Source organism: Phyllobates terribilis, unplaced genomic scaffold (assembly GCF_046119375.1).
Source record: "Phyllobates terribilis strain yellow unplaced genomic scaffold, ASM4611937v1 Scaffold_8__6_contigs__length_399053987, whole genome shotgun sequence".
Classification (NCBI taxonomy): Eukaryota; Metazoa; Chordata; class Amphibia; order Anura; family Dendrobatidae; genus Phyllobates; species Phyllobates terribilis.
Genome location: NW_027362768.1, coordinates 180,822,868 through 180,836,105, shown reverse-complemented (window position 1 = coordinate 180,836,105; position 13,238 = coordinate 180,822,868).

Here is a 13,238-nt window from a genome sequence, read left to right as displayed (position 1 = left end):
TTTGTGCCGGGTGAACGTGACCTCGTCCCCTACGTACAGGTCACGACCTCTGTGTCCCTCCGGCAGATGGCTTTCTACGTCTCTGCGGGTTACAAAGACGTCGCCGGGGGTATGATGGTCTCCTATGAAGCCCCACCCATGCTGCAGGTTGAATTTAATCACAGTCCCGGTGGTACGGGGACCATGAGCTGCACGGGGGTTCCTCCTGGTCCGGCTCTTCTGCTCCGCGCTCCTTATCTGTGCTTGCTGTTCCCGGACCCGCCTCTCTCTCCGCTCCTTCTCGAAGACCTCGAGCTGCTGGCGGCAGCACTCTGCACGCTCCGCTGCGGCCGCCCGAGTCTCCTGAGTGAACCCCATGAGGTCTCCTCCGGTGGGGTCCCACTCAAACTGTGCCTCCTCTAGCGGGGGCTGGGTCCTCCTGACGGGCTTCGGAGCCGGAATCAGGGGCTCACACAGGGGCCTCGCCCTTTGGAGTTCCAGTTGGTAGTACTCCTGGGGCCATATGAAGGGCTGCCCATCCGGGCACGTATGCTGGGCGAACAGGTCCTCACCCAGGTGCGGTACTTTAGGTGTTATGGGCGCTGTGGTGGTAGCGTCGCCCGGGTTGACCAGACCTTGCGACCAGGCTTGGGGCACGCTGAAGGAAAAGGGCACCGTAAGAACGGCGGCGCCCGTGGTTACTCGGCCCTGCGACCAGGCTGGTGGCTCCGCGGAGGTAGGGGGCGCTGTTGGAATGGCGGCGCCCGGGTGTACTAGGCCTTGCGACCAGGCCGATGGTATTTCCTGCTTTGCCGCGCTCAGGGTCGAGGCGTATGACGTCACAGGGGTCGCGGCCGCGGTTTCCGGTTGAGGCCTAGTCTGCAGCGGTGACGATGCAGCGACGGGCACGGCAGGGGGAATTTCGGGCTCTGCGACGGGGAGCTGGGGCAGGCACGTGGTTTCCCGGTTCGGGGTAGAGACGTCCCCTTTACCTGCCTCCATTCGTTCAGCTCCCTTCTCGGCGCCGTCTCCGGCCTTGAGTCCTCCTGCACCATCCTCAGAGGCGGTCTGTCTCCTCGTCTCGGGTGGCGTGCTCCGCTGACAGGTTTCGGTCCGCTGGGCCATCTCTCGGCTCCACTCCGCCAACGTCTCTCGCTGCACCTGGGCCATCCTCCGTGCGAGGCCCTCCAGCGCAGTCTGTGCACACTCCCGGTCTCGGGGGAGCTGTGCTAGGACCTCCACTAGGCCTAGTGGGGTTGTGGCTTATAGCAGGCTCCTGACCACTGGGTCGGTGCTGCCTGACTCTCCCTCCATCTCCGGGTAGGCTTTCTCTGGACTCCTCTCCAGACTTCTTGTCTCCGGGTGCGCTCTCTCCAGACTGCTCCAGGCGACACCCATCTTTGCTCTCTTGTTCTGTCTCCGCCCACATTGAAGGTGGTCCCGGGGCAACTTTGTGATTGTCAGTTCCAGGGGCAGTTCTCTCACGCTGATGGACACTTCCAGCATCACAGTCTCTGTTGGTAGGCGCGGTTTCCGCTTTTGGCGCCATTCTTCGACCTGGCCCACGATGGGAGGTGGCCTCTTGCCACCCTCTGGCACGCCCATAATGGCGTCCGCTCTTCCAAGGTGGGAAATCTTTGGAAATGGCGGGAATCGTCTCCCAGTGGCGGGAAACTCCATGGATGGCGGGAAAAAGCTGCAAATTGCGGACAACCGGCGGGAAACGACCTGTGATGGGGTCCGTTGGCGGGGACCCTCCGGAACCGGCGGGAGACTTCTTTTTGAGGTAACGGTGTACTTTTCTTCAGGCACGCAGTACCCGGTTGTTGCGGGCACGTTATCCTGCCGACTACGCCAAAGTTGACGCGCCCCCTGGGCCAGTGCTGTTTGGGGGATACCCGGAGCCGGATCAGATGGGGGTTGTAGTCTCCGAGTGGCGGTGACCCGGTCCGTGCCCAGGGTGTCAAGCTCAGTGTGTGGCAGTCCTACAGATGTTACTGGATGTTCTTTAGTGTCGACTACGCCACCCGTTGATTTGCGGTCACTACGGCCGCCGCTGCAGCAGGGTCCGCTGAGGCTGGTGGTGTGTGTGTGCAGCTTCGGGTAGTATAACCCCCAACGGGAGGGGTATAGCCTCAGGGGGTCAGTTGCAGAGGATGGTGGTTGTGGAGGTGCAGTGAGGATGGTAATGAAACTCAGAGTCGGGCTGTGCAGTTCAGGGTTTTTACTTACTGCTTTTGTGTTGGTCACTCCGGCCTTGAGTGACCGCCCGAGCCGTGCTGCGTCCACCAGGTCCTGGACTCGGCCAACCCCCAGGTGATTCTGGAGTGTGGTCCTGAGCTCCCTTTCTGACTTGTCCTTCTCTCTGGCCTTCCCCACCAGGGATCCACCTATGTCCGGCTCCCTCGGGCCTCTTGTTGGTAAAACCCTTGTCTCTGGGTTCCCTGACCCTATTCACGGTTTGCCTTCCGGGTGGATTTAGTGGGTGGTCATGGCAGATCCTGCCCACGACCTCCGGTCTCTGGCTAAGGATTAGTGCCCTCCACCAGCTTGGGGTCCGGTACCCTTGTGCCAACTCTTCACCCTCTGGTCTAATTTTGGGTTCTTGGAGTTCCCTCTTCTCCCCCTCTGGGTCCTTCTTTCTCCTCTCTCTCTCTCTCTTGGCCTTGGAGCTGGCTGAGCTGCTCTGCTTGTCTGACCAAACCTCTACAAAAGACCCTGTTCTAAGATGGTTCCCACCTTATATACTCCCTCTATGTGTGAGCTCAGGTGACCAGCACCCAATGAGCTCCTAGCATTACCCAGACTGCTCCCCCTATCTGCCCCTACACTACTGGGATGTTCCACCCCCCTCCCACTCCAGCCAGGGACAGACACTGTCGTACCTGCACATTTCTCTAGTGGGAGTACCATTGGTCTGTCCCCCGGAAATGGGATGTGTGTAGTGCATGCAGCCTACTGAGCTCAGTTCCACACTCCATCCTTACCCGGGAGTGGAATATCACACCTCTGGCTGAGGTGCAATACCCCTGTAGCAGCCGAATCCTCAGGGTGCTACATTCCCCCCTGGTAAAACACAGCACGTCCTCGGGCTGTAAGAGAATAAACATCCAAAACATACAATTTTTTTTTCATAAACATAAACATAGAAAACATCATATATATATCATCAGCAATAAACTTTTCATAAATAACATTCTTGTTCCTCCGGCCACGGTGCAACTTGTGACCGGGTAAAGTGCGACAGTCTCTTCAAGAAAAACAACAGTTTCCTATAAAACCGGTAGAGGGCGCCTTAGAAAGCGCAACTATATACAGGGGGAATATGGCCGCTCTCAGTCCTCGGCCAGGTAATGAGAATAGGGACACACGGGTTAACAGTTCACTCTTGTCCCAACGGGGACATATTTAAAGCAGCAACAGTTCACTGTACCCCGATGGGTAACTATTTACAGTCTCTTTACCGTACTTTAACGACGGCGTCCACCTGCTCCTTCTTTATCTTCAGACCCGTCCGGGTCCTCTTGCTCCTCCTCACACCGCAGCTCCTCCTCCGTCAGGCGATGCACATGGAGGGCGTAGGGTCCTTTGGAACATTTGTGCCGGGTGAACGTGACCTCGTCCCCTACGTACAGGTCACGACCTCTGTGTCCCTCCGGCAGATGGCTTTCTACGTCTCTGCGGGTTACAAAGACGTCGCCGGGGGTATGATGGTCTCCTATGAAGCCCCACCCATGCTGCAGGTTGAATTTAATCACAGTCCCGGTGGTACGGGGACCATGAGCTGCACGGGGGTTCCTCCTGGTCCGGCTCTTCTGCTCCGCGCTCCTTATCTGTGCTTGCTGTTCCCGGACCCGCCTCTCTCTCCGCTCCTTCTCGAAGACCTCGAGCTGCTGGCGGCAGCACTCTGCACGCTCCGCTGCGGCCGCCCGAGTCTCCTGAGTGAACCCCATGAGGTCTCCTCCGGTGGGGTCCCACTCAAACTGTGCCTCCTCTAGCGGGGGCTGGGTCCTCCTGACGGGCTTCGGAGCCGGAATCAGGGGCTCACACAGGGGCCTCGCCCTTTGGAGTTCCAGTTGGTAGTACTCCTGGGGCCATATGAAGGGCTGCCCATCCGGGCACGTATGCTGGGCGAACAGGTCCTCACCCAGGTGCGGTACTTTAGGTGTTATGGGCGCTGTGGTGGTAGCGTCGCCCGGGTTGACCAGGCCTTGCGACCAGGCTTGGGGCACGCTGAAGGAAAAGGGCACCGTAAGAACGGCGGCGCCCGTGGTTACTCGGCCCTGCGACCAGGCTGGTGGCTCCGCGGAGGTAGGGGGCGCTGTTGGAATGGCGGCGCCCGGGTGTACTAGGCCTTGCGACCAGGCCGATGGTATTTCCTGCTTTGCCGCGCTCAGGGTCGAGGCGTATGACGTCACAGTGGTCGCGGCCGCGGTTTCCGGTTGAGGCCTAGTCTGCAGCGGTGACGATGCAGCGACGGGCACGGCAGGGGGATTTTCGGGCTCTGCGACGGGGAGCTGGGGCAGGCACGCGGTTTCCCGGTTCGGGGTAGAGACGTCCCCTTTACCTGCCTCCATTCGTTCAGCTCCCTTCTCGGCGCCGTCTCCGGCCTTGAGTCCTCCTGCACCATCCTCAGAGGCGGTCTGTCTCCTCGTCTCGGGTGGCGTGCTCCGCTGACGGGTTTCGGTCCGCTGGGCCATCTCTCGGCTCCACTCCGCCAACGTCTCTCTCGCTGCACCTGGGCCATCCTCCGTGCGAGGCCCTCCAGCGCAGTCTGTGCACACTCCCGGTCTCGGGGGAGCTGTGCCAGGACCTCCACTAGGCCTAGTGGGGTTGTGGCTTGTAGCAGGCTCCTGACCACTGGGTCGGTGCTGCCTGACTCTCCCTCCATCTCCGGGTAGGCTTTCTCTGGACTCCTCTCCAGACTTCTTGTCTCCGGGTGCGCTCTCTCCAGACTGCTCCAGGCGACACCCATCTTTGCTCTCTTGTTCTGTCTCCGCCCACATTGAAGGTGGTCCCGGGGCAACTTTGTGATTGTCAGTTCCAGGGGCAGTTCTCTCACGCTGATGGACACTTCCAGCATCACAGTCTCTGTTGGTAGGCGCGGTTTCCGCTTTTGGCGCCATTCTTCGACCTGGCCCACGATGGGAGGTGGCCTCTTGCCACCCTCTGGCACGCCCATAATGGCGTCCGCTCTTCCAAGGTGGGAAATCTTTGGAAATGGCGGGAATCGTCTCCCAGTGGCGGGAAACTCCATGGATAGCGGGAAAAAGCTGCAAATTGCGGACAACCGGCGGGAAACGACCTGTGATGGGGTCCGTTGGCGGGGACCCTCCGGAACCGGCGGGAGACTTCTTTTTGAGGTAACGGTGTACTTTTCTTCAGGCACGCAGTACCCGGTTGTTGCGGGCACGTTATCCTGCCGACTACGCCAAAGTTGACGCGCCCCCTGGGCCAGTGCTGTTTGGGGGATACCCGGAGCCGGATCAGATGGGGGTTGTAGTCTCCGAGTGGCGGTGACCCGGTCCGTGCCCAGGGTGTCAAGCTCAGTGTGTGGCAGTCCTACAGATGTTACTGGATGTTCTTTAGTGTCGACTACGCCACCCGTTGATTTGCGGTCACTACGGCCGCCGCTGCAGCAGGGTCCGCTGAGGCTGGTGGTGTGTGTGTGCAGCTTCGGGTAGTATAACCCCCAACGGGAGGGGTATAGCCTCAGGGGGTCAGTTGCAGAGGATGGTGGTTGTGGAGGTGCAGTGAGGATGGTAATGAAACTCAGAGTCGGGCTGTGCAGTTCAGGGTTTTTACTTACTGCTTTTGTGTTGGTCACTCCGGCCTTGAGTGACCGCCCGAGCCGTGCTGCGTCCACCAGGTCCTGGACTCGGCCAACCCCCAGGTGATTCTGGAGTGTGGTCCTGAGCTCCCTTTCTGACTTGTCCTTCTCTCTGGCCTTCCCCACCAGGGATCCACCTATGTCCGGCTCCCTCGGGCCTCTTGTTGGTAAAACCCTTGTCTCTGGGTTCCCTGACCCTATTCACGGTTTGCCTTCCGGGTGGATTTAGTGGGTGGTCATGGCAGATCCTGCCCACGACCTCCGGTCTCTGGCTAAGGATTAGTGCCCTCCACCAGCTTGGGGTCCGGTACCCTTGTGCCAACTCTTGACCCTCTGGTCTAATTTTGGGTTCTTGGAGTTCCCTCTTCTCCCCCTCTGGGTCCTTCTTTCTCCTCTCTCTCTCTCTCTTGGCCTTGGAGCTGGCTGAGCTGCTCTGCTTGTCTGACCAAACCTCTACAAAAGACCCTGTTCTAAGATGGTTCCCACCTTATATACTCCCTCTATGTGTGAGCTCAGGTGACCAGCACCCAATGAGCTCCTAGCATTACCCAGACTGCTCCCCCTATCTGCCCCTACACTACTGGGATGTTCCACCCCCCTCCCACTCCAGCCAGGGACAGACACTGTCGTACCTGCACATTTCTCTAGTGGGAGTACCATTGGTCTGTCCCCCGGAAATGGGATGTGTGTAGTGCATGCAGCCTACTGAGCTCAGTTCCACACTCCATCCTTACCCGGGAGTGGAATATCACACCTCTGGCTGAGGTGCAATACCCCTGTAGCAGCCGAATCCTCAGGGTGCTACATATGCACACAGTGACTCCACCAGCAGAATAGTGAGTTCAGCTATGGAGCATAATACAGGAGGTAACTCAGAATCAGTACAGGATAAGTAATGTAATGTATGTACACAGTGACTGCACCTGCAGAATAGTGAGTGCAGCTCTGGAGTATCATACAGGATGTTACTCAGGATCAGTAATGTAATGCATGTACACAGTGACTGCACCAGCAGAATAGTGAGTGCAGCTCTGGAGTATAATACATGATGAAACTCAGGATCAGTAATGTAATGTATGTACATAGCGACTGCACCAGCAGAATAGTGAGTGCAGCTCTGGGGTATAATACAGGAGGTAACTCAGGATCAGTAATGTAATGTATATACACAGTGACTGCACCAGCAGCATACTGGGTGCAGCTCTGATCAGCTGCTAGTCAGTGTGGTGATTGCGGGTGTGGTGGCTGCAGATCCTGCTGTGAGCTCCTGATCTCTGAGAAACCAACACCTCTCCACCTGGGGACCTGCTTTCTCTCTTTCCCAGGGAGGGAGCGGGTTTCTGGGATGAGTGATGGAGCCAAGTCCCAGGCTTCTGCTTCCCGAACCAGGCCGGCGGGGGGCAGAAGAAGCCAGCAACCGGCCTGCACATCAGAGGACTCGGGGGTGAGACGCTGCACCAGGAGTCGCAGCAATGTGGCTCCTACTCCCCCCGGGATTGTGGAGACCCCCAGAAGCCGCAAGGCTTCCAGCATGGAGGAAAAGCCTGACAGCGGCGTGCAAGATGGCGCTCCTTCCGGAGGAAAGCTGAGTGCTCATGGAGGTGAGGCCGACCTCCCTGAGGGGGCGTGGGCGCTGCAGGGACCCCGGGAGTCTGTGTCCACCTATGCCTCCCGGGTCATGATCCGCCTCCGTGAGTATGAAGATGCCAGTAAGCTCATCAGGAGGCTCCGGGAGGAGCTGCGCTGCACAAGCGCCAAAGCTGCGGGGGCCTCCAAACCAAGGAAGGCAAAACTCCAAGCCGAGGTAAAAAGACTGAGCAGTGAAATTCAACGCCTGGAACTTAGGAAAGCCACCATCAGGGAGCAGAGTGGTCCTTTCAAAGAAAAACTAATAAATGAAGACCGCTTTAGAGAAATGGCTGATACCAGAGAGCAAAGGCAGATGGGGCTGCAGCCTGAGTGCCAGGTGGATGATGAGAGTGATGATGACCAGCAGCAAGCCCCACCTGGCAGCCTGCAAAGTCACCCGCAGGCCACGTGCAGCGAGCTCCCTGCAGGACAGGCGACAGTGACATCCGGTCGCAGTTCTGCCGGCTCTGGGGAGGACAGTGACAGCAGCGGCCAGGGAGGGGCGCTAATGGCGGAGATTAAGCTCCTGGAGTCCCCAGTGTGCCTCCAAAACTTCCATCTTGGTGACGATCTACCAGAAGAGGCACCTGGGGGCCACAAAAAGGCAAAGAAGACCAAGCCAAAGTTGCAGGAGGCGGTAAGATACGTATATGCCCCCCTCCCTGTACCCCCTGAGTCGGCGGCAGGCTCAGGTCGCTGTATAAGCCCCGTTGCCCAGCCCAGCCCGGGTTCTGCTGTGGATCCGGTGCAAAGGCGCGGGGAGATTACAGAGCGCGGTAGTGAGGCGCAGAGCTCCGTCTCTGCTTGTAGTAGTGGGGACGTAGCAGGAGGTGCATCAGCCGAGAGGCTGGACAGTGAGGGCGGCCCGGCGGCGGGCGTTCCATCAGGCCACGATGCTGTGGTGCGCTCCTCAGTGGGAGGGGGGAGCAGCCCGGTGTCGGGGGCAGCTCCGGTAGCCTCGGCGCCTCTGAATGCTGTTGCCGCTGATCACTTAGTTGAGAAGCGACGGCAGTGTGAGGGGGCTGTCGGGGCTGAGCGTTCCGGTCCTCCCACGAAAGTGCTATTTTGTGTTGGCGTCGCTGGTCCGGAAGATCCTGATGCTAAAGATCAGCGGCGCCTAACAGCATCTAAAGATCAGCGGCACATTATTCCGAATGCCAAACAGCGGAAATTACCGACCAATGATGTGGAGGGCACACATAAGACCGGGGGTGAGGTCGCCTCCAGTTCTATGGAGGTGACTGAGCCCCTTGTGCCTGATGCAGAGGTCAAAATGTCATCCGCCATTGTTACTGGTCCAGCAGGAATGAATGTGATGGTGGGGGTGAATGAGGCTAATTCATTGTCTAGTGGTGTGGTTGCTGGTTTGGTGGAGGGTGAGATGGAGGTTGGTAGTGGTGTTGCTCTTCGGGCTGATGTGGTCACTGGTCCGGTTGCCCCCCCGGGGGTGGCAACACCTGTCCAGAGTTATGCCAGTGTCACCTCCGGGGCAAATAGGGCATCCTCCTCCTCGTCTCCGGGCTTTGGGGACGGCATGTTGCAACGGCGCCTTCTGGAGGCTCTAAAGAAGGGGGAGAGATCACTAATGGTAGAGGGTCGAGAGGTTGATCTATCCTTCTGGATAGAGAGGCATGGCCTCGGGGCCTTCCGAGAGCAAAAAGGGGGGGATACAGTGTGGTCCCTCCCAACAGCCGGGCCAGGCAGTGTGCGTAGGAATGTGATCCGTCTTCGGTGGAGGGGCAGTGATGCATGTCCTCCAAGGTCTAAAGTTGTGGAGCTCCTGCTGAGGATGGGCTTCAAGGCGATTGACATCTACGCCTTGATACATCCCTATTCCACGCCTGAGTTTGATATCAGCTTTGTTCGGCCGGAGGGGCTTGAGCTCTTCTGGGCGAATTATGAGCTGGCAAAAAATGAGCCCGGCTGGCGACACTTTGCCGTTCAGGCAGTGTCTCGCCAAAACCAGATCAAGAAAGTGACCGTGATGACTCGTAACGAGTCGCTTTCTTGCTATGACATCATGACGTGGCTTGGTCGGTATGGAGAGGTGGTGGAGATGCCAAAGAAAAACCGCGACGAGTTTGATATCTGGTCAGGGGCCTGGACGTTTATGGTAAAACTTAAGCGTTCAGGTGGTACGGTTGCCCACATTCCATCGTCTGCCTTCCTGGGTAGGGATCGTATCCTGGTCTTCTACCAGGGGCAACCGAAGCTCTGTCACAGGTGCGGCGACCCCACACACTTCAGTGCAAACTGCACCGTGCAGAAATGTGCGTTGTGTGGGGGTGTCGGCCATCTTGCCGCCTCTTGTGTGGAGACTAGGTGCCACCTGTGTGGTGAGTTAGGTCACCCATTCAGCCGTTGTCCTCGCTCCTTCGCTAATGCAGTCGAGACCCCGGTGGGAGTAAGCCGTGAGGCCGATTCTGCTGGGGAGGGGACTAGCAGGGGTGGGGGAGCTGAGGGGCCAGGGAAGAAAAGCAATAAAAAGACGCCTGCCCAGCTGAGGCGTCTAGACAAGCGCAGACAGGAGAGGGAGCGGGGCGAGCCCCAGACTACCGGGGCAGCCCCTGTCATGGATGCCAGTCTTGCTGCTGAGGCCCCGAGGGATGATGAGTTGGATGAGGAGGTCAGGAGGATCCACAGGGAGGAAACCGCCTCTGCCTCAGAATCCTCCCATTATGAAAGTATGGATGAGGATAATAAGCGGTGGCTAGAGAACAAGCGTAAGCTCGGCACCAAAAAGAAGAAAAAGAAGGGAGATAAAACATCTTCTCACGCTCTGACCAAGGTACCTAAGGAAGGTAAAACTGACTCCCCTCTGGTTGGTCTTTCTAACCGGTTCCAAGCCCTTGATAACATCTCTTCCTCTGAGGAGGAGGCCGAGGGTGAGGTTCCGGCTTCAGCGGAGCTTACAGGGGGTGCCGAGTCTCCTTCTCCTGGGGATGCAGGGTCCTTGGGGGGAGGGACTGGCCCAGAGTCCGGAGACGAGGACGAGGAAAGAAGGAAAAATGTGGGAATGGACACCTCTGTGTCATTAAAGAGGGGGAAGGATTCCTCCTCTGAGGCAGAGGGTAAGGGGAGTGGGAAGAAGAAAGCCATCTAACTCAATCACCAATGATGGCGGTACCCACTCCGTTGACGCTGGCTTCCATTAATGTCGCCAGCATTAAGTCAAATATGGCTAGATTTGCGGCCTTTGATTTTCTCAGCCGGGTTGAAGCTGACATTTTCTTTTTGCAAGAGACCAGGCTGCCAAATATGGCAGAGGTGTTTATAGCTAAGAGGGAGTGGAGACTCGGGCCCTCCTATTGGTCTCTTGCGGCCGAGCCGTATAGCGGAGTCGTGGTCCTTTTTACCGCACCGGTGGAATGCCGACGGGTTATTGAGTTAGAAATGGGGAGGTGCCTGATATTAGATGTCCTCATGAAGGGACAAGAGCTTCGGCTCATTAACATCTATGGTCCCCAATCTAAGTGGGACCGGAAGTGTCTCTTTACGAGGATCAAGCCCTACCTTTTTACGAGTCGGCAGGTCGTCTTTGGAGGGGACTTCAACACTGTCACGAGGCCCCGGGATAGAGGAGGTTCTAGAGACAAGCTGACTTATGATAGCGTCGCCCTTAATAGTATAGCTAGTGAGGCTCGCCTGGTGGATGTCCACATCCGGCACACCCCAGGCCACGAGGGGTTCACCTATCATAGAGGTAACTGTAGGTCCAGGATAGCCAGGTTTTATTTAAAGGAGGAAGCCGTCTCTTCAGCAGTATCTGTTGTTGAGGTGGAGTTCTCCGATCACTGTATGATTTTGTTTTCCCTGAATGTTACAGAGACCCCCCGGATGGGAAGAGGCTTTTGGAGGCTCAATTCGTCTCTCTTGGAAGAAGCGGAGATAAGACAGTCCTTTGAGGATTTTCTTCAGAGCCAGGTACCCTTACTGGATCTTTGTAGTAGTAAGTCAGAGTGGTGGGAGATGTTCAAGAAAAGGGTGGCGAGATTCTTCCGCCAGCTCTCGAGCCTCAGGAGCCTGGACAGGTATCCCCTGTATCAGGGCCTGAGGAGGAAACTCGAGCATCTTGTCTCAACTGGAGGTAGCCGCGAGGAGATCTCCAGAGTGAAATCTTTGCTAATGAGGTGTCAGTATGATAGACACGCATCTTTGGTTTTTGAGAGGGATTATGGGAAGTACCGCTCGCCCGACCCTTACAGAAACTGCAAGATGTCAGTGAATAGTAAAGTTGTTACAGGACTGGTTGACACTGCGGGGTCCCTGAAAAGATCCAGATCGGGGATCCTGGAGGTCGTCAGATCCTTCTACTCGCACCTCTTGGGGAAGAGGGATCTGGATTGGGATGAGATGTCGGCTTTTCTGGCTGAAGCCGTCCCCGAACCAGGGGTAGACCCCTCTCTTGGCGTTTTGACAGAGATGATCAGGGAAGAGGAAGTTAAGTTGGCGATTGAAGGGCTTGCCCTGAAGAAATCTCCCGGTCCGGATGGCTTAACATCTGAATTCTATAAGACCTTTAAGGACGCCTTGGTTCCCCTCTTGACTGAGGTATTCAATGAGTGTCTTTCCTCAGGCACTCTGCCAAAGTCAATGAGGAGGTCTGCCCTGATCATCTTGTCAAAGGGTAAGGACCCATCTTGCATTGAGAATTGGCGTCCCATAGCGCTTCTCAATGCAGACAGGAAGGTTTTGGCAAAGGTGCTGTTTAATCGGCTGGTGAAATTTGCACCCCAGCTCCTTTCGGGGGCCCAGCATTGCTCTGTTCCGGGCCGCAGTACAATTAGTGCTGTACTCTGTGTCCGAGAGGCGGTGGAGCAGGGTAGGGCTGGCCACTGGAAGGGGTACATGCTGTCATTGGACCAGGCAAAAGCGTTTGATCATGTTAATCATGAGTACCTCTGGTCTGTCCTTCTGAGGTATGGCCTGCCGGGGGGGTTCATTGATTGGATTAAGACCTTGTACGCTGGGGCAGAGAGTTTCCCGCTTGTGAACGGTTGGATTGGCAGCTCTTTTGAGGTTGGGTGTGGTGTTCGCCAGGGTTGTCCCTTGAGCCCGCTACTGTACGCGTTTTCGATTGACCCACTTCTTAGGAGGGTGGAGCGTGGACCGTTAGCTGGGATCGGGATGGACCGGGCAGCACCGGAAGCCACTCTGAGAGTGGTGGCGTATGCCGATGACGTCACCGTTTTTGTTTCCTCTGATGGGGAGGCAGAATGGCTGATGTCAGAGGTAAATCGCTACTCGGAGGCATCCGGGTCTAAGATCAACCGGGATAAGTGTGAGAGTCTCTGGCTGGGAAGAGGAGATCCTGGTTTTGATCTCCCGGACACCCTTCCAGAACCCAAAGTCTCTGCAAAAGTTCTTGGCATCGAATTTGGCCAGGGGGATTACCCCAAACAAAATTGGGACAGCAGGCTAGAGATCGCCACTCAGAAGGTGAACCAATGGAAGGGTTGGTCTTTGACCCTAAGGGAAAGGGTAAACCTGATCAAAACTTACCTGCTCCCTTTGCTGATCTATCTTGGCAGTGTGTGCATCTTGCCAGAGCCTCTCTGGACTCGGGTCTACAGTTTGTTCTTTCAACTGTTATGGGGGAATAGACTGAACCTGGTCAAGAGGGAGGTTACTTACCGTACGAGGAGACTAGGAGGGTTGGGTATGGTCAACCCTCTGGTATTCCTTGTGAATACCTTCATTAAGATCAATATTGCAAACCTCTGGAAAGAGAGTGCTCCTCCGTGGGTATTCTCCTGTAAGGGATGGTTTCAGCCTTTCTTCCAGGAATGGGAGACAGGAG